Here is a 21,892-nt window from a genome sequence, read left to right as displayed (position 1 = left end):
GATGAACCCGTAAGTTAGGAAACTTATGGGTGAAACTTTAGAGCCGTTGGGTGAAAAAAATTTGGCCCTCCATCGAAAAACCAACATTTTTTTTCTATTTTTCTTCCGTGCTTTGGTCCTTGTGGCCCAAGGGTTAAGAGTATAAGTTTCGGACAGATTACAAGAAAATATCTTACCCTTTTTTAACCTGATTTTTTGGGGGACTATGGCCTCGAACTACTTCATTTGTATTAAGTTCTTCTTGGCCAAAGGATTTAAGGCTGCTAGTTTAAGATTGATCAAGGAGAGCAATGTTTTTGACCAATATCCAAACCCCTAGCATTCTCTCACCTTCAAACAAAAATCTGTGGCCATCTTACACCAGGCAAAAGTCTTTGGAAGTTTCAAGTCAATTGTAAAAAATCTTTTGGGTTATTTATGGGCCCAATATTACTCAATTAAAAAAGAATTGGTCATTTTTCAGGCTCCATTTCAAGGGTAATACAATTTTTCAATTCTTTCTCTTGCCTTGGAGTCTCCGTGGCTCAATGACTTGAGGACAGGTACTTTGACAGTATTGTGTTTTTTGAGGGGGGAGGGGAGAATAATAAAAAAGAAATAGTATTGAATAGTGTGAATAAAAGTAATCAGAAGTTTGTGAAGATTTGGAATTTTAGTGGTGTGGGGGCGGGCCCCAAGGCACCCGTGTATACATCAGGGCTTGACCATACGATTTTCAAGTTGACTAGAAAAATTTGCTCCTTTTGGGGTCTCGTTTCCCCTGAGACTTTTGTCCCAAAACTAACATTGTTTTTGTATATGCGGGTCCTGCTGGTACAGGAAATTTACATTTTTAAGCTTCAAGCCGATCAGAAAAACTAGGCTCTTGGCCCTATATCGGGACCCGTCTTCATGTGAACCAATTTCCCTCCATCTCCAGTCTGTCGTTGACATTAGGATCTCCCTAGCTGAATTTCTTATACATGTAATATTGCCACTTTCTTGACCAAAATAATGATCCCTGAAAGTTTTGAGCCAATCGGACATCCAAAACTAAACATGTCTCTTGTCACGTTCTCTTGTCAATCTTGTCAATCTCTTGTCAATTGAAAATGTCCATAATATACAACCCCTGGGCCTTGGAGGCCCATCATCCCCAGAGGCATACTTATTGAAATTTTTGACTTATTGGAACAAAATAGTTGTCCCAAAAGTCTTATTGGATGCAATGAGCGACTACTTATAGGGTGGGTTAGCAAAAAACCATGGAAGAGGGTCCTTTAAGCCTGAAATCACTTTCAACTCTTCAAAAAAAGTATTAGAACCTTTCAATATCTAATTGAATAAGCTCCTTCCCAGCTATCTTTGATCAGCCCTTAAATGCGAAGTGGCCGGGCGAAAAAATTAATACATGGAAGGAACATTGCGTTTTGCTGTAGGTAAGACTAGAGGGCTGCCTTTAATCCTCAATTGCAACTATATGCTTTGGTAAAGGGGATGTTAAAAATATAGATATTTGCTTATCTGTCACTTCCTAAAACATAATCACCAGATCGATAATCAAAATAGAAAATGAAAAAAAACAGAATAATAAAAAATAGAAAATGAAAAAAAACAGATAATCAAAATAGAAAATGACATTAACCCCTATCAGGAGAGTATCAGAACATGTCAAAGAGTCAGCTTTTAAGCCATTTAATTACAGAGGGACCTTGACCCCTGTCTACAATTGAATTTATCTTTATTCGATGCCTAATATACATATTTCCAAAACAGCTTTTTATTTTACAAAACCGCAACAGATCCCCCCTAATTACATTTTATTTGGTTCGTGTAACGACTGAATGGTAAAAGTCCCAAGTTACTAGTCACTTTGAAAAAGGAAAAGTGTGGAAGGAAAGAAAACCTATTTTTTTTCATTTTGCCTGTTCAAAATAAAATTCAGATCTTCTTGTCTACCTTAGTGACAGCCTGATAAAGACCGATCTACTGGCTTAAGTTTAACAAAATATGTATATATATATATATATATATATATATATATATATATATATATATATATATATATATATATATATATATATATATATATATATATATATATATATAATTTACACATTTCTTGATCTTGTGACCGGACCAGGCGCTTTCTGCCTGACCTGAAATTCAAATGTTATATTGGGATTTTTTAGACCGTTGGCTCCCCAAGTTAAAAGTTCCCCAAAAAGGACAACACAACTACAAAAAGCGGCATTAGATCATGCTATTATTTGTAAAAATATATATATATTATCAAGAGCAAAATTGACACCAATTTAGATCAGATATAGTTCAATTTCATATTTATTTCTTTTTAGTTACATTTATATGTTTCTGTCATTGTAAAAACTTGCCTTGAAGAATCTAGCCAGCAGTACACCCTCCTTTTCACAATTTTTGGTCCACCATTGATCCCAAGAGCCTGAAATCTAAACGACAAAACATAAGTAAGAACATCCTGACAAAATAAGAAAGAAAAAAAATTGTCGATGAAGCATTTTCAGATTTTCTCTGCAAGGTATAAAGTCACATCCAATTAAAAAAAAGATTATCAAATTCCCCCTTCCTCTTTGTTTTCTACTGTTAATCAATACCCTCGTTCTTCTGTCTCTTCAACTAGTGCTGAAAGATAAAACTGGATCAAATCCAAAGCTAATTCTCTCCTTTGAGGTTTCTACAAGGCTTTCTAAATTTCCAACACAGGTGAATCTACTGTCACAGTTTTCCTTTTATAGCGATAATAGAGAGCCAGGGATTATATTTGGAACAAAATGGATCCATCAGTCCGGTTCGAATGAGTGAGGGGGGATGTAATCCTTACTTTGAAAAAGATATCATATAATACCTTTTGAGAAGCATATCTAAAGATAAATTGGAAAAAAAATCAAATGCTTTGAGTTTCCTATAATCTTTTTCACTTTCCACATTATTGATTCTACTGTCGCAATTTTTTGTTTATACCAAATTGGAAATCAGTGAATTGGAACTAAGGTAGATCATACAAATCAGTTTTATTTAGAAAGAATTTTTTAGGAGGGTGTCATAATACCCGTAAAACATCAGCTTTTGAATCAATTAAATGAAAAAAAAACAAGTTTTTTCAACTGAAAGTAAAGGGCGACATTAAAACTTAAAACGAACAGAAATTACTTCGTATATGAAAGGGGCTGCTTCCTCATCAACGCCCCGCTCTTTACGCTAAAGTTTTTTACTGTTTTAAAAAGAAGAGTTGAGAGAAAGAGTCAAACCATAGCGTAAAGAGCGGGGCGTTGATGAGGAAGCAGCCCCTTTCATATACGAAGTAATTTCTGTTCGTTTTAAGTTTTAATGTCGCTCCTTACTTTCAGTTGAAAAAACTTGTTTTTTCTATTTAATTTCTGAACGTTTTTGAATCAATCCATGTTTTTATTTTGGCTCTCCGCAGAGAAATAATTAAAATGAAATTTGCATTTTTTTTTTTGGCTAAATGGCTTTCTCATAATTTTGATCGAATGATTTTGAGAAAAAAGAGCGTGGGAGGAAGCCTAGTTGCCCTCCAATTTTTTGGTTAATAATAAAGGCAACAAGAACTTTTAATTTTTTACGAATCTTTATATTAGTAAAAGATATACGTAACTTATAAACTAGCTTACGTAAAGAATTTTTTATTCTCATGTTTTTATTACATATATGAGAGGGTTCGCCCCCTCGTCAGTACCTCTCTCTTTACACTAAATCTTAAATTTTGGCCCAATTCATTAAGAATGACCCCTGAATCACAAAAGCCGCAGAATAAATAGTTGACAATACTAAAAATACTTTAGCGTAAAGAGCGAGGTATTAGGAGGAGGTGAGCCCCTCATATGGGTAATAATTTCTGTGTTTTAAGTTTTAATGCTGCTCCTTACTTCCAACTGAAAAAAACTTTTTCATATTTATTTTTTCATTGTTTTTTTTTAAATTATGCTAGTAAATCCTGCGCTCCCTTCATGGAAATTTTCTTCCCCCATGACAAATTCCTCGATGGAAATTTCCCCCAGTATATCCCCAACTTTTCAACCCCTCCCCCCAACCAAAAAATCCTCCTGAAAACACCTGTACACTTCCCAATAACCATTACTATATGTAAGCACTGGTCAAAGTTTGTAACTTGTAGCCCCCCCCCCACGGGGACTGTGGAGGAGTAAGTCGTCCCCAAAGACATAGTTATAAGGTTTTTCGACTACGTTGAATAAAATGGCAATCTCAGAATTTTGATCCGTTGACTTTGGGAAAATAATTAGCGTGGGAGGGGGCCTAGGTGCCCTCCAATTTTTTTGGTCACTTAAAAAGGGCACTAGAACTTTTCATTTCCATTAGAATGAGCCTTCTCGCAACATTCTAGGATAAGTGGGTCGATACGATCACCCCTGAGAAAAGGAAAAAAAACAAAAAAAAAAAACAAAAAACAAATAAACACGCATCCGTGATCTGCCTTCTGGCAAAAAATACAAAATTCCACATTTTTGTAGATAGGAGCTTGAAACTTCTATAGTAGGGTTCTCTGATACGCTTAATCTGATGGTGCAATTTTCGTTAAGATTCTATGACTTTTAGGGGGTGTTTCCCCCTATTTTCTAAAATAACACAAATTTTGTCAGGCTCGTAACTTTTGGTGCGTAAGACTAAACTTGATGAAACTTATATATTTAAAATCAGCATTAAAATGCGATTCTTTCGATGTAGCTATTGGTTTCAAAATTCCATTTTTTAGAGTTTTGGTTTCTATTGAGCCGGGTCACTCCTTACTACAGTTCGTTACCACGAACTGTTTGATACATCCACCACTGTCTTAAAAACTCAGTATGCCATACTTCTTTTCTCCTGTTTTTTTTTTTTTTTTTTTTTTTTTTTTTTTTTTTTTTTTTTTTTTTTTTTTTTTTTTTTTTTTTTTTTTAACAATCCGACAATAGAAGAAAAGAAAAACAGATGGTAGCCTTTGTGTTTTATTGACTTTTTTTCTTTTTTTTCGATTTTTCTTTCTTTTAACATTTATGTTTTGAATTATTTTGTTGCCCTTTAGCCCTTTGTCACCCTTTGCAAACACCCATATAAGAATATGTTTTTTTTTGTATTTGAATATAGTTCAACAGCTTTTAATTAAGACTGTAGCTTTTAAATTATTTAGTAGCTTCTTAATTATATTTTCATATAGCTAATCTTTATAATTAATTATATTCCATCTTATTTTTTTTTATATTAATATTATTTTATATTAAATAACACGTTTGCTTTATTTTTTATAATATGTTTATATAAATACATTTCTACTGCGTTCGATGAGCAAAACTACAAAATAGCAACTGGAACTTTTCTATCACCAATTCATAGGGCATATCAAATTATTGTGAGCAATAAACAAACCAGACTCTTGCCAATTAAATACAAACGACAAGTCATAAAAACCTTGTTTTATCATTAACCCTTGAATTGGATGACACGTGTTAAAAGCTAAATTTAGTACTTAGTAAATAAATGTAATTATATTTTTGGTGGCGAAGAAAAAAGACTAACAATAATTAAGATTAACAACATAAAACAATGAAAATACGGTGGGATAGAGGATAATTTCGTACTATCAATTGATAATTTAATAATAATTTACTGAAAATTTGCTGATAATTAACTGATAAACTAAATACTAATTTACCTAAATAAAGAACAGTAAATTTGTCATCCCCAGCACTAATAAAATTATGCTTGTATGATAAATATTTTGATATCAGTTGGTAGTTGACTGAAAATGCCCACCTCGTTTAAAGTTTTAGAAAATTTTGACAAGTTTGAGTAAAGAGTTAGCCACCTTCAAAACATTCAGAAATTTGAAGTATATGTATCAAAAGTATTGTCTAGAAGCAAAAAATTTATTTTCCCATTTTTAGTCCAATTGTAAAAAGTAGTGTTTTAAAAGTTTTTCTTTATAAAATATATATTTTTATAGGTAGCTTTTAAAGGAAAACAGTATTTGTTCTGAATCATAAGATTGTGATAAAAAGCTAAGTTTTTCATAAAGAGTGGAGTTTTGTCGTGCGTAGCACCCTCCCTCATATTTATAGAAATCGAATTAATCTTTTAGAGAAATTAGGCTGAAACTATGTTTTATTCGCAAAGTATTGTAACCAGGGACATGGGGGCAGGGAGGAGGGCTGTGATCCACCCATTGAGATATTAAATTTTCCAGAATTTCTCTTCACTTCTTATTTGACAAAACAAAACAATTTGTTTTCTAAGATAAAGTCCTATTTACGTACCTGACTTTAATAAAAATTTAAACTTTAATGTGTAAAGTGTTTGGGATCGAGGGGAGCTGCAAAGATATTTATGACAACCCTAATAATACTTAAAAAATTTTTATTAGAAGCAAAAATTTTAAATGAAAGTAAAGAGTGACGTTAAGGCTTAAACCGAATAAAACCGAAACGTGGAGCACAGCCTCCTCAGATCCCTCCTCTTTACACCATAGCTTGATTTTTTATCTCAATGTTTAAAGAACGCTCTGACCTAAGAAACGCAACCAGAACCATCTAAGTAATTACTAGATAAAACATTACCACACAATTTTTTACTTTCCCTGAACTGCTGGTAGAGACCAAACTGCCGTAATTAGTTTGATATAATATTTGTGATTTATATAACTAATTGTTAGAAGCCTACGTTTAATTTAGGAAATAAGGAAAATTATCAGTTACGATTATGTTAAAATGTTATAATCAAAGCTAGTTACTCGAGGCATATCATTCAGGTTTAGAAGAGCTGTATAAATAAGCTTGCACATCATATATTGACACTAATATTTTAGCTATAATACATATGTTCTATATTGAACAAGACAAAAGAAAATAGTGAGAAAAAAGTTATTTCCTTGAGCTATGTTACAAATTGAAAGAAATGAAAATACCCTAAAAAGAAACAAATTAGTATCTTGAGATGTCCCTCGAAGGTTTTGAGGATTATTACGAAGAATTTTCTAACGTATGAATTGACACCTACGTTTTCACCTTAATGATTTTTTTTTCTTACATTATTTGTGATATAACATTATTTTACATTAACACTATTTTGCACGTTTTGAAGCTCCGTAAATTACTCAACGTAAATTACTCAAAACGAAGTTTTCTCTATTCATTCATTTTAGTTTTGTTTTTAGCCTCCATAAACGATAGAATATTTAAGGGGTACTTATGTATTATACCGCCAACACTCTAAAAGTAAAGTTTGGTTAATCTTAATGAAAAATACCAAAGCATGATGAAAATATAATACTTCACAAACAAATTTGGGCTATATACTTGCATATTAGAATGGTGGGTGGGGTGGGGGTAACTTAACCTAGCGCCCACCTCCCTAATGTGCAAATATATAGTCCAAGCTATATAATTCCAACGTATTCTGTGACTCACCATTTCTTTTCCACTGAGCGTAAGCTAATTGTTTCTTGATACAGATAGATAAAACCGGTTCGTTCTCGTGTTTTACACGGCGTCAACTCGAATATTGGCAGTATAACACATAAGTACTATTTAAGGTTCCACCTAAGGCCGTATATAGTGGTGGGGGAGTACGGGTTTAAAACCCACCCCTCTCTCCAAGATTTTTCCCGACTCGTAAAAAAGTAACAAAATGCATATAAACCAATTTTTAGTGCGTTTTTTTTAAGTGCTGTGTACCCCCTCCCGAGCAAATTTCTGGACACACCCTTGGATTTTTCATAATTTTTGCTGTCTAATAGCATGAGAAGAATATTTTACTTGTATGTCTATGTTTCTGACAATAGCTTCCTTGGGTTTTGTATTGTCAAGTGACACATATATGATGTACCAATTCATGCGTACTGGGTAAACTTTATGCGTCAATTCGTTTGCATCAGAACAAAAAATAAATATAATGTTTGATAAGCTCCTGCTATTTCTATTGTCATATAGGAAGCAACAAACTCATTAGATAATCAAATAGAAGCTGTAAAATTAATCCGAGATGCTATGTTTCAGAATAAACATTCCCTGGAAATGGCCTATTGCAATGTGGTCTATGTTCGTGTTGTTCTATGTTGTTCTCTACGGGCTGATTTCAGAAAAAAACTGCTAAGCACTTGCCTTTTATGCGCTTCAAAATATAGGAGTAGAGTAAAAAAAGCGGAATTTTGTCCCCAGTAGCCTACCATATTGAAGTTAACTAACCTACTCAACCTAATAGTATTTTCTGGAGACAGCCTACTTACTACAAACTAGATTTTGGCTTTGAATAATTGTTGAATATAAAAGACGCTGATTATTTATCGTTTATAGAGACATTTCTGTTATAATTTTATTTCATTGCAGATTAATCTTATCAAATTTTCAGTTTTCTTTGAAGTATCTATTTTTTAGCGAAGTTGCCAGATTTTTCGTTATATATTTTCTAACAGTTTTCAATTCCTCTCTTCTTATCTATAATCGCCAAATATTCTACTAAAAATTGATTATAAGCAATTTTCTGAATGTGATGAGGTAATAATTTTTTAATTATAGCATTGTATATACTTCAGAAGAGGGGATAAGCAATATTTGTTTAATCTAGAATATAGGACAAAATCTACATAGAAAAAGAGAGTCAATGCAATTCTTATTGTGTCCCGGTCCTCCTTCCCCCACCCCTTATGGGACTAAACATAGCAATAAGCTCTACGAAAAAACTTTTCGTATTTATGAATTTTTGTCTAAAAACAAACTCCAGATATAACCCTAGGCCATAAGCAAAAGATTACTGATTTTGTAGTTGTTTATTTTGAAATTAATTTTACTTTGTATTTTGAATCAAATGTTTATGACAAATAAGCAGTAAGTGAAAAAAAAGAAATCCACGAAATTTGTTGGTAGCCTAGGATTATATCTGGCTCAACTAGGGGGGTTAATGAGGTATAATTACAACGGTAGTGGTCATTATATTTGGAAAGGGAAAGAAAGAGGAAACAGTGAATGAATGGTGTTCATCTTATTTTTTTATTTTTTTCTATTTTCCATATGATTCTGTACTAAAAGCAAAATGGATTGCACCCTTGCTATTGGCCACAAACGCCTACGGACATGACAGCATATTTAATTTAGAGCTTTAAAGAACACAAATGGCTAAACACATAGCCAAATTTTTATATCTACGAAAATTCAGGATCTCAGCATTAGAATATATAAAGAACTTGTAGAAAATAGTTTGAAAAACGTGTGTTTTTTTACAAAGAAATTTGAAATTTCATGATCCGTGTGATTCAAATTTGACACTTCTGGTCCAGTTTCTAATTTTGATGGCTTTTGGATCATTTCTCGGCTACTTGTGGTCTAAATTAGCTATTCTTATGCTCTTCACATTGAAAATGATAGTCTATGTGTGGACCACGTTCGCCACCCTGTTAGAGCTTCTTATTCTCTTTGGCTCCTGATAACAATTAAATAAAAAAAGCTAGTTTTTTAACTGAAAGTAAGGAGTGACGCTTAAAACGAACAGAAATTACTCCGTGTATGAAAGAGGCTGTTCCCTTTTTAACGCCCCGCTCTTTACGCTAATGTTTGACTCTTTTTCTCAATTCTACTTTATTAAACAGTAAGAAACTTTAGCGTAAAGAGCGGAATGTTGAGAATGGAACAGCCCCTTTCATACACGGAGTAATTTCAGTTCGTTTTAAGCTTTAATGTCGCTCCTTACTTTCAGTTAAAAAACTAGTTTTTTTATTTGATTTCTAAACGTTTTTGAATTAATGCATGTTTGATTTTGGCTCTCCGCACATAAATTATTGAAATGAAATTTGCATATTAATGCTTTTTTTGGCTAAATGGCTTTCTCTTAGTTTTGATCAGACGATTTTGAGAAATAAGGGGTGGGGAAGGAAGCCTAGTTGCCCTCCAATTTTTCGGTTACTTAAAAAGGCAACTAGAACTTTTAATTTTTAACGAACATTTTTATTAGTAAAAAATATACGTAACTTAAGAATTAAGTTACGTAACAAACTTTTATGTTCTTATATTTTTATTATGTATATGAGGAAGTTTGTCCCCTCGTTAATACCTCGCTCTTTACACTAAATCTTAATTTCCGTCCCAATTCTTTAAGAATGACCCCTGAATCAGAAAGACCGTAGAATAAATAGTTGAAATTACTAAAAATACTTTAGCATAAAGAGTGAGGTATATATCTCCTCCTAAATACCTCGCTTTTTATGCTAAAGTATTTTTAGCATGCGTAATAATCTTTGTTTGTTTTAAGTTTTAATGCTACTCCTTACCTTCAATTGAAAAAACTTTTTCATGTTTATTTTTTCATTGTTTATTTTTTTAAAGTAATGCTAGAAAATCCTGCACCCTTTTCATTGAATTTCTCTTCCCCCATGACATATTCCTCCAAGGAAAGATTCTCCCACATAGCCCCCTCAAACACCAAAAACAAGAAGAACATAGGGGATTTTTTAAGACAGTGGGAAACAAATTAGAATGAATATTTCGGCCCTATGTCCAAGGGCCATCCTCAGCAATACAAATAAGAAAAAACAACTTACAAGAGGATAAAATGAATAAAACTAAAATGAATAGTTGTTCAAAACAGTTCCAGCATCCTTACCTCAGCGAAGTTAAACCAGGACTGATAAGTAAATTGTTATGAAACGAGGCAACTCATTGAAATGAAAGAAAATGATTTAAAAACAGGTTTTTAATGCCAGCCTAGCTTTTTTGCTGCTGATCTTATAAGTCTATTTGTGACAGGTTCTGTGTTAATATCTATTGGTTTTTTAAAAATATTTCGTAAGGTCATTTTTAATTAAATTTGTGTATAAAGCATTCAGTGAATATTCTCCTAAATCCCTATTTAAAGTACTATTATTATTAATCTTAAGTCTGATTTCAATTGCTTCTCGAACTTCTTGCTTTATGCCTGGATCATTGCTAATAATGGCGAATTCTTCAAAAAGTACTTTGTGACTGGGATTTTCGAAAACATGGCTGCTTAAAGCAGAATCAAAAGAAACAGAAGTAATATTAGAATTCAGAGCTTAGGTGATATCATCTTTATCATCTTTATGTTGTTGTAGGGGTTTCTCGAAATTCTGGTGGGTTCTCCCCACATAGAATTTGCCACAGTCACCTGGTATTTGATAGACACCTCTTTGGCGAGTAACTGGAGTCTTATCTTTACTAGAATTTAGGAGATTTATGATTTTCAAATTATTGGTAAATACAACAACATACAGATTATTTTGTATGCATACTTTTTTTAAGATTTCTAGTGATTTTTAGGATATATGGGAGGTAAATTATGTTTTGGGGCTTATCGGGATTTTCACATGGTAAATTATCGTTGATTTATGGGAGTGTCTTTTCACTCTACGGTTAATTGTATTATTGATAAATAAAAGAGGATACCCATTTCAAAAAAGTATGTCCCCAATAGGGTCTAGTTCAGCTGTGATGTAGGAATCAGAACAAATGTTCAGGGCACGATCTACGAGAGATATTACAACACCTCTTTTCACTTGTGGGGGAAGGTTTGATTCAAAATGTAAATATCTATTGTTTCGTGTTGGTTTTCTGTATATAGTAAAATCTAGTTTAGCTAAGTTACGAATAATTAGAACATCTAGGAATGAGATTTTATTTGCAATTTCAATTTCTAAGGTAAACTGTAAATTCCTATCATATGCATTAAGGTGATCTAAAAAATCCCCAAGTTCATTTTCCCCATAGTTCCAAAGTGAAATTACGTCATCCATGTGACGTCCCCAAAAGATATGTTTCAAAAAATATGAATTTAACGCCCAATTTTCAATATAGTCTACACAAATATTCGCCAGTAACCCGGAAAGTGGCGCACCCATGGGTGCCACTTATTTGTTGGTAGAAAGAATTACGGAATTGGAAATACATTGAATACTTGTTACAAAGTTTAACCAAGATCATTAAAACGTCGCAATCTAATCCTGTTGCTGAAACTTCTATTAAGTCATAATTTTCATTTATCTTATTTTTCTAATAATTTCTGGATTCTGCTACATTAATATTTGTATACATAGACACAACGTCAAATCTACTGATAATTGTATTTGCTGAAATATTTACGTTTTTGAGTTTTTAACTAAATCGACGGAATTATATATATATAAGATTTTTGAGAAAAAAGCAAAGGTTTGAAGGCTGTACACAACCATTTTCCAATGTTGGAGGCGGGGGCTTTCGTACAACCTACAATTGGCCTTAAAGGAATGCCTTGCTTATGTAATTTTGGTAGACCATAAAATTTTGGAAAAAAGCTGCCTCGGGGGAAAAATTTATTATATAATTTTGGAGTAATTTTACCATTTTGTTTTAGTTCTTTTAATTCTTTTATAATTTTGTTAGCAAAATGATCAGTATGATCGTGGGTTGTAGCTTTATATGTAGTTTTGTCATTTAGATGTGCATAAATTTTTGGGTCGTAATCTTTCGTATCCATGACAACAAAAGAATTGCTTTTATTTGCTTTAGTTATAATAATGGACGGATCTTTGCGGAGATTGGATAGAATTCTTAGGTCACGCAAATTATCTAGTTTTATATTGGCGGGAGGATTAGCCTTTTTTAATTATTGTAAAGCGTATCAATAAGGCAAGCCCTAACTTCGCCTGGGTTGGAAATAGATGAATAAAATGTGTGCAAAGACGACTCTAGAGAGGAAATCAAATCCGACACAGGAACTTGTTTCGGAAAAAACAAGAATTTTAGACCTTTTTCGAGAGTTTGAATTTCCAATGGTTCAAGCGTTATAGAGGACAAGTTAACCACAGCCGGTCCAGGAGTGAATCTTGGAGCATAAATAGGGTTATTTATTGATGATTCATTTCGTAGGTTTTCCAATTTTTTAATAAGTCGTTCCCTTGATAAGCGGAAATCATGACTAAATAAATTTCTTTCCAATCCAGCAACTTGGTTAAAATCAGCAGAAGACAAATTTTCGAATAAAAACTTTTCTAGAGATTTCCTTTCAGAGGAAATAATGTATTTTTTTGTGTTTTATCTTTAATAATGTGTATTAATGTTTTTAATTGTCATATATGAGCAAATCGCTCTTCTTTTCGGGTTTCATAAAGCAAGTAGTTCGAAAAGAAATCGAAATCACACTTAAGGATAATAATATTTCCTTAAATAGGGATTTAGGAGAATATTCACTGAATGATTTATACACAAATTTAATTATAAATGACCTTACGAAATATTATAATAAACCAATAGATATTAACACAGAACCTGTCACAAATAGACCTATAAGATCAGCAGCGAAAAAAGCTAGGCTGGCATTAAAAACCTGTTTTTAAATCATTTTCTTTCATTTCAATGAATTGCCTCGTTTCATAACAATTTATTTATCAGTCCTGGTTTAAATTCGTTGAGGTAAGGATGCTGGGACTGTTTTGAACAACTATTCATTTTAGTTTCATTCATTTTATCCTCTTGTAAGTTGTTTTTTCTTATTTGTATTGCTGAGGATGGCCCTTGGACGTAGGGCCGAAATGTTTATTCTAATTTGTTTCCCACTGTCTTAAAAAATTCCCTATTGTTCTTCTTGTTTTTGGTGTTTGTGATGGAAAGGCAGTGTTGTCTTCGTCGTTATTTACATAGCCCCCTCCCCTCAAACCCACCCCCAAACCAAAAAAATCCCCCTGAAAACGTCTGTAAACTTCCCGATAACCATTACTGTATATAAACACTGGTCAAAATGTAACTGGCAAGTGTAACTTGCAGCCCCTCCCCCAGGGTCTGTGGGGGAGTAAGTCATCCCCAAAGACATAGTCATTATGGTTTTCGACTATGCAGAACGAAATGGCTGTCTAAAATTTTGATCCATTGACTTTGGGAAAAAATGAGCGTGGGAGGGGGCCTAGGTGCCCTCCAATTTTTGGTCACTTAAAAAGGGCACTAGAACTTTTCATTTCCGTTAGAACGAGCCCTCTTGCGACATTCTAGGACCATTTGGTCGATGCGATGACCCCTGGGGAAAAGAAAAAAACAAACAAGAAAAAAAAAAAAAAAAAAAAAACAAATAAACACGCACCCGTGATCTGTCTTCTGGCGAAAAATACGAATTTCCACATTCTTGTAGATAGGAGCTTGAAATTTTTGCTATAGGGTTCTTTGATAAGGCAAATTTTCTCAGGCTCGTAACTTTTGATGACAAAGACTAAATTTGATTAAACTTATATGTATATATATATATATATATATATATATATATATATATATATATATATATATATATATATATATATATATATATATATATATATCAGCACAAAAATTTGATTCTTTTGATGTATCAATTAGCATCAAAATTCCGTCTTTTAGAGTTTTGTTTACTATTGAGCCGGGTCGCTCCTTACTACAGTTCGTTACCACGAACTGTTTGATACTGTGACATTTGTATTTATTTCCCAAATTATATATGAAGCAGACAAATGTTTTCTTGACAAAAACTTTGCCATCCTTCAAAACGCGTAGTTAGATAAAGTGACCCTTTATGGTATTAAGTAAAAAAAAAACAAGTTTTTTCAACTGAAAGTAAGGAGTGACATCAAAACTTAAAACGCACAGAAATTACTTCGTATATGAAAGAGGCTGCTTCCTCATCAACGCCCCGCTCTTTACGCTAAAGTTTTTTACTGTTTTAGAAAGAAGAATTGAGAGAAAGAGTCAAACTTTGGCGTAAAGAGCGGGGCGTTGATGAGGAAGCAGCCTCTTTCATATACGAAGTAATTTCTGTGCGTTTTAAGTTTTGATGTCACTCCTTACTTTCAGTTGAAAAAACTTGTTTTTTTGTATTTAATTTCTGAACGTTTTTGAATCAATGCATGTTTTGATTTTGGCTCTCCGCAGAGGAATAATCAAAACGAAATTTGAATATTTTTTTTTTGGGGGGGGGGGGCTAAATGGCTTTCTCATAATTTTGATCGAATGATTTTGAGAAAAAAAGAGCGGGGGCGAAGCCTAGTTGCCCTCCGATTTTTTGGTTAATTAAAAAGGCAACTAGAACTTTTAATTTTTTACGAATCTTTTTATTGGTAAAAGATTTACGTAGCTTATAAATTAGCTTACGTAAAGAACTTTTGTATTCTCATGTTTTTATTACATATATGAGGGGATTCGCCCCATCGTCAGTACCTCGCTCTTTACACTAAAGCTTAAATTTTATCCCAATTCATTAAGAATGACCCCTGAATCACAAAAGCCGTAGAATAAATAGTTGAAATTACTAAAAATACTTTAGCGTAAAGAGCTAGGTATCATAAGGAAGTGAGCCCCTTATATGGGTAATAATTTCTGTTTGTTTTAAGTTTTATTGCTGTTCCTTACTTCCAGCTGAAAAAGCTTTTTCACATTTATTTTTTATTTTTTTTTTTAAATAATGCTAGTAAATCCTGCTCTCCCTTCATGGAAGTTTTCTTTTCCCATGACAAATTCTCGACGGAAAGTTCCCCCAGCATATCCCCCTCTTCTCAACCCCTCCCCCCAACCAAAAAAATCCTCCTGAAAACGCCTGTATACTTCCCAATAACCATTACTATATGCAAGCACAGGTCAAAGTTTGTAACTTGTTGCCCCTCCCACGGGGACTGTGGGGGAGTAAGTCGTCCCCAAAGACATAGTTATAAGGTTTTTCGACTACGCTGAATAAAATAGCTATCTCAGAATTTTGATCCGTTGACTTTGGGAAAATAATTAGCGTGGGAGGGGGCCTAGGTGCCCTCCAATTTTTTTGGTCACTTAAAAAGGGCACTAGAACTTTTCATTTCCGTTAGAATGAGCCCTCTTGCAACATTCTAGTACAACTGGGTCGATACGATCACCCCTGGGGAAAAAAAAAAAACAAAAAAAAACAAAAAAATAAACACGCATCCGTGATCTGCCTTCTGGCAAAAAATGCAAAATTCCACATTTTTGTAGATAGGAGCTTAAAACTTCTACAATAGGGTTCTCTGATACGCTGAATCTGATGGTGTGATTTTCGTTAAGATTCTATGACTTTTAGGGGGTGTTTCCCCCTATTTTCTAAAATAACGCAAATTTTCTCAGGCTCGTAACTTTTGATGGGTAACTTGAATAGACTAAACTTGATGAAACTTATATATTTAAAACCAGCATTAAAATGCGATTCTTTTGATATAGCTATTGGTATCAAAATTCCATTTTTTAGAGTTTTGGTTACTATTGAGCCGGGTCGCTCCTTACTACAGTTCGTTACCACGAACTGTTTGATACTGTGACATTTGTATTTATTTCCCAAATTATATATGAAGCAGACAAATGTTTTCTTGACAAAAAGACTCAGATTTCTTGTAATTTTGCTTCTAATTTTAGGTTAGAGACTCGATAAGATTCGGTACCGCATTTGTTTTTTTTTTTAAGTTTTTGCCCATAGTTCATGTTTTCAGTTGATAGATGTACGATGTGCCAGTGATACATACCTGATAAACATTGTGTCAATTCATTTACACTAAAACAAAGAAAATACAGATATAGTGGGATTTACCCCACAGATTTCTATTGTCATATATCAAGTAACAAAACCATTAGATAACCAAATAGAAGCTGTAAAATTATCCCCGGATGTTATGTGTCAAAATAAACACTCCCTGGAAATGCCCTATCGTCGTGTAGTCTGTGTTATTGGCATGTCAAGACTTCAGTCAAGAGATATTGAGAGCTCTATATTTAAGTGAAATATTTAGTATTTTTCCACATAAATTATTTTAGTATGATATCGTCAAGATCATGTTACAAAGGATAAAAAAAGGGAGGATAGCCGTTGCTGGCACACCCGGCGTCGAAACAACGTTTTAGTTGCTAGGTCTTTTTTTACAGGAACAAGTAGCGAGCTTGTCGCCCGACCTTCCTATGGTGGGGATCGAACCCCGATCCCCGTATTGCCAAGAAGAGCATCCTAGTGCCCTTTTTAAGTAACGAAAAAGATTAGAGGGCAACTAGGCCCCTTCTACCGCCCCCTCTCTCTCAAGGCCCCTTCTCAAGGCCGTCCTGGCCGAGTGGGTTGGTGCGCTGGATTTGGGATCCTTCGTCTGAGAGAACGCGGGTTCGAATCCCGGTGTACCCAATTCTTCAGTTTGGGACGGGGGTCAGTGGCGTGACTCTGTAAGCTTAGCCAGAGTCGACCCAGCTCTAAATGGGTACCCGGAGAAATCTGGGGAAGGTAAACAGGAAGGGTGTGCGAAAGCACAGGATGGCTGGCCCCCAACCCCCTATTGCACTTCCTGGCTGAAGGGCCAGGAAATGGAAATCAGCAGCGCCGGTACGGGCTGTAAAGTCTAATGCCGTATCCTTTACCTTACCTTTTTTACCCCTCTCTCGCCTTTTTATCCCAAAATCGTCAGATCAAAATTTTGAGATAGTCATTTTGCTCATCATAATTGAAAGACCCAATAACTATGTCTTTGGATATAACTTGACCCCCCCCCCCCCGCCCCAGGGGAAAGATTTTTTTAGCTATAAAATTTCCTCACTGTTTACGCATAGTATTTGTTATTGGGAAGTATATAGGCTATACATTTTCATATGGGGGAGGGTGGAAATTTTTACTGAGAGTTTTTTTACGGGAGAATTCCCCATGGGGAGGGAAGTTTCCTGGGAGTAAAATGATCAGGGTAAATTATGCACTTGGGGAATTTGACAGAATTCCTAAAAAAACCTTTTTTATATGTCTTCCTTTCTCTTTACTGTCTCAATTTCACGCGTGGAGTTGTAAAGGATAGCTGTCAGGGGTAAATTTTCACTGGAATTGCATTGTCTGTAGAATATTTCCATGGGAGGGGAATTTTTCCGTGGAGGCGGGGAGAGATTTCCTGGCATTATATAAAAAAACAATATGAAACTAATAAAAAAAACAAGTTTTTAAACTGAAAGTAAGGAGCAACATTAAAAGTTAAAACGGACAGAAATTATTACTTATATAAAGGGGATTGCTCCCTCCTTGACACCTTGCTCTTTAAGCTAAAGTTAGAATTTTGCTCCAATTCCTTAAGAACGACTCCTGAACACAAGGATTGTTTAATTCGAACAATATGAAGCTTTTTTAAATATTCTAAAAAAATTTAACGTAAAAAGCGAGGTGATGAGGAGGGGGTACTCACGGATAAGGTTGGCACCTATAACAAGGGTGGTCCCTATTAGTGATTTATCACCACGTTTGATGATTTTCACAGTAAACTTAATAGACATACTCTCCATGGAATATTTTTGGCACATATCTAAAACCACAGAAGCTTCATGGGCCCGCCTTCGCACACGCGCAGGGACAAATTTTTCCGATAGAAAACTGAGTAGTTTTACTTCTGCTGATGTATTGCTTTGACGTATTGATATTTCGCTACTATATATTACTTATACTTTGATGGTATTTTTTTCGTTTGTTGATTTTATTATAAAGTCAGTTATCTTCCTATGTTTTTTCTACAACTGTTCATGCTCGGGCAGTATTGATGACCCTTCCTCACCCCATTGCCTGAGATACAATTATCTCTATTCAAGCTCATAAAGAGCCCTCCAGGAAACATGTTAGGCCCTTGCACCATTTCTTCTCTTATGCTTGTGCATAGGTTTGTAACAAATATAGATGGAAGAAAGTGTGAAAATGAAACTTCAAAAAACTAAATAACATTAACAATTAATATTCACTTACCCTAAGCATTTTTTTATAATTAAATCAAGCAATTATATTTTTTAGTCTATTTAAAAATGCTAGTTTGTCTTTTTTCTTTTAGTTTGAAGGTTAGCATAACTGATTGCTTCCATTCAAAATGTTTGTGGTAACAAACTGTAAGTAAGGAGCGATGCGGTTCAACAGTAAACAGAACTCTACTCTAAGAAACAGAGCCTCAATACCAATATATACATCAAGAAATTCAAATTTTAGTGCTTGTTCAAAATATATACAAATCGCTAAGTTTAACGTTCTCCATCAGAAGGTACGAACCTTAGAAAATCTGCTCAATTTCTTAAACAGGAGGAAACATCCCCAAAACACCACATCATTTTAATGAAAATACACTATACGATTCAACAAATAAGATAACCAAACTCTAGATGTTTCAAGCTCCCATGTGCAAAATGTGGAAATTTTTGTTTTTTTTTGCCAGAAGGAAGGTCACAGATGTTTGTTTCTCCCAGGGGTGATCTTATCGAGCCAGTGATCCTCAAAGGTCGAGAAAGGCCTCCCTTGATCAGAAATCAGAAGTTCTAGTGCCTCTTTTAAGTGGCCAAAAATATTGGAGGGCAGCTAACCCTCCCAAGCTCCCTTTTCCCCAAGGCTGTTTCATCAAAATTTTGATACGGCCATTTTGTTCGACGTAGTTCAAAGATCTAATAACTATGTTTTTAAGACTGATGTGACCTCCACAGCCCCCAAGGGAAAGGCTCTAAGCTATAAACTTTGCCCATTGTTTACATATATTATTGGTTATTGGGAAGTAAGCAGATCTTTTTGACGACAGCTCGTCCCGGTACATAGGAATATGTCATATGGATATAAAATATGTTCAGTCGGCAACCCTGCTTGTTTTGGTCGCTATCTTTGGTTGTCAGTTTATAGTGTGGGGAATTTTCCATGGCGATTAGAGAATTAACCTGTTGGTCACCAAGTTGACTAATCTGTGATGTTTAGTTAGGGATGATAGACCTGGGGTTTGGTGACCTTTTCTGTTTGTCCAAGTAAATATAGTCTTCACTTTTAATAGATTCCCATTTTAGCAGTAGTAGCGTTCAAGTACTGGCTTTTTGGTCAATTGATCAAATAACTTATCATTTCCTAAGAAATTCCAAATGAATATGCTTAGTCGTTCCTGAGTTACACTCTTTATGCAACCCCGTGCATACAACATTTAATGATTTAGTCAACACTCCCCTCAACATTCTCTGAAAGGCTCACCTGGATGCCCTTCGTCTTTTTGGAACTTAATGGTCAAACTTGTCCATCTTTCTCAATAACATACACCATATGTGAACATACAGCCCTTGTCAAATGCCGAACTGCTGGCTGTAAATGAACATACAGCCCAAAATGCCGAACTTACAGCCCTTGTCCTGCTGGCTGTAAGCCAGAATTTGACATCCCAAAAGGCATAATTACTGGACATTTCACCAATGTTGAACAAAATAGGTCTCTCAAAATTTTGATTGGACATGTTTGGGGAAATGATGAGCGTGGGGGGGAGGGAGAGAATCTGTTTGCCTTCCAATTAATCTTGACTTTTAAAAACGAGACTATAACTTCCGATTTTTCCAATCAAATGTGCTCCATCTGAAGTTCTTGCCCTGATGAAATTAGGGATTTGACATCCCCAAAGCATAATTACTGAACCTTTCAACAATGTTGAACAAAATAACTGCCTCAAAATTTTTACATGATGAGCTTTGGGAAATAATGCGCATGAGGGGGGGGTGGTGGTGGTAGAGTCTGGCTGCCTTCCAATTACTCTTAAATTTTAAAAAGGGGAATTAAATCTGATTTCAATCAAAAGAACCCAATCCAAAGTTTATACGACCATCCATTCCATAAAAACCCTATATGCCCCAGGCCATAGCTATAAACCCTTGCCCCTGAGCTCTGAGGGGTGTGTCAACGCTGGAGGCATTGTTATATGTTGCTCGGACTATTTGAGACTAAATACCCATCTCACAGTTTCAGTCCGATTTGTTTGGAAAAAGAGGAGGTTGGGCGGGGGTGCTAGTCGTCCTCCGTCATTTTTGTCTCTTAAAAGAAAATTGAACATTCAATTTCAAATCAAAGAAGCGTCCTCTAAAGGTTACACGGCCACTCTTTCCATAAAAACTCATATACCCATTGGGAACGAAATAAAACCCTTTCCCTCCGGCTCTGGGGGTTTGTTTGAACCCCGAAGGCTTTATTATGTGATGTTTAGATTATTTTGAATAAAACAGCTATCTTAAAATTCTATTGGACTTTTTTGGTAAAAAAGATTTGGAGGAGGTAAGTTGCCCTTCGACCACTTTTGACTTTTAGAAAGGACGCTAGAACTTCTAATTTTATTCGAATAAGCCCCTTCTAAAGTTTATACGACCACCCCTTCTATAAAAAAAAATCTTGTCTTGTTATAAATGGGCAACTAGTATAGCTTATAGCCCTTGGCCTGATGGCTGTGTGTGTGTGGGGGGAGGTTGCGTTGTCATCTCCAAAGACACAATTACTGGACCTTTCACCTATATTGAATAAGAAAACTACCTATTGATTGGATAAATTTTGATTGGATGAGTTTGGGGAAATGATGGGTGTGAGGAGAGGGAAGAGGGCTGGTTGTGCTCCAATCTCTCTTGACTGTTAAAAAGGGCGCTATAACTTTCAGTTTCTGATTTATTGAGCCCATTTCGAAGTTTCTGCGACAAGTCATTTTATATAAAGTGCCCTGCACTGAAAAGAAAATAACAAAAAAAAATAAAAAAATAAATACATTGTGCCCAAATCCTTCTTTGCTAAATAGGAAAAAATGTCTTGCGTTGATCTGAAGGGTACAACTTTGGATGTGCTGTCAAACAGAAACTGGTAAAACTAATTCTAAACAAAAAATCTTAATTAAAAAAACTCCTATTCCGACTAAGTAGGCCCTCCGAAAAAAGAGTTATTTTCACATCAATCTAAAATACGAAATTTAGATGTGTTTGGCAAAAACTAAATCCAAAGCAAAGAACTACAGTAATTTTAAAAACTCCAATTCTAAGCTAAAAATTTCGAACTGAGATGCCCAAATTTGAAATTTTTTGAAAGAATCAACAAAATTAATTCAAAAATCATAGTAATTTTTTAATTCTAAGTAATTTTATATTTTAAGCAAATTTATGAGAAA

The 21,892-nt window shown here is 34.5% G+C and overlaps 1 long non-coding RNA gene across 1 annotated transcript; it reads right to left on the bottom strand.

Annotated features, from left to right (window-relative positions):
• Positions 1-2,255: 2,255 nt before the first annotated feature.
• LOC136024609 (uncharacterized) lies at positions 2,256-18,253 on the bottom strand. Its single transcript, XR_010616857.1, has 2 exons — positions 18,167-18,253; positions 2,256-2,447 (listed from the first exon to the last, which is right to left on the bottom strand). It is a non-coding gene; the product is annotated as an uncharacterized LOC136024609 (long non-coding RNA).
• Between the last annotated feature and the right edge of the window lie 3,639 nt (positions 18,254-21,892).

This window comes from Artemia franciscana, chromosome 3 (genome assembly GCF_032884065.1).
Source record: "Artemia franciscana chromosome 3, ASM3288406v1, whole genome shotgun sequence".
Taxonomy (NCBI): Eukaryota; Metazoa; Arthropoda; class Branchiopoda; order Anostraca; family Artemiidae; genus Artemia; species Artemia franciscana.
The sequence above is the reverse complement of the archived record's forward strand: the minus strand, read 5'-3'. Positions and strand labels throughout refer to the sequence as shown.